Source organism: Aptenodytes forsteri, unplaced genomic scaffold (assembly GCF_000699145.1).
Source record: "Aptenodytes forsteri isolate BGI_AS27 unplaced genomic scaffold, ASM69914v1 Scaffold404, whole genome shotgun sequence".
Lineage (NCBI taxonomy): Eukaryota > Metazoa > Chordata > Aves > Sphenisciformes > Spheniscidae > Aptenodytes > Aptenodytes forsteri.
Window position 1 is genome coordinate 5,558,648 of NW_008795629.1, and position 375 is coordinate 5,559,022.

Here is a 375-nt window from a genome sequence, read left to right on the forward strand (position 1 = left end):
GTGGGGTTGGGGTGTTGCTGGCACGGGGTGCAGGGGGTAGGATGGGGGGTGCCCACTGCCCCTGCCCCCGTCCTGCCATGGGACACCCAGACCAGCCTCCTCGGCCATGGGGGTGCGCAAGGGCACCGTGTCCTTGTCACCCCTCAGCCCCAGCTAGGCAGCAGGGGGGGTCCAGGCTGGGACGTGCCGACACGGGGCTGGGGGGGACCACGGGGCACATCTGCCCCTGTCCCCCTCCATCCCCACTCCTGGCCACGGTGACGACCCCGGTGTGCCGCACACGCCTGGCCCGTGTCTGCCCGTGCCTGGGGCCGGCAGCGTGGTGACAGGCGTGTGTCGGGGCGGGGGGCAGGCCGGCCACCCGGGGCGGGGCGG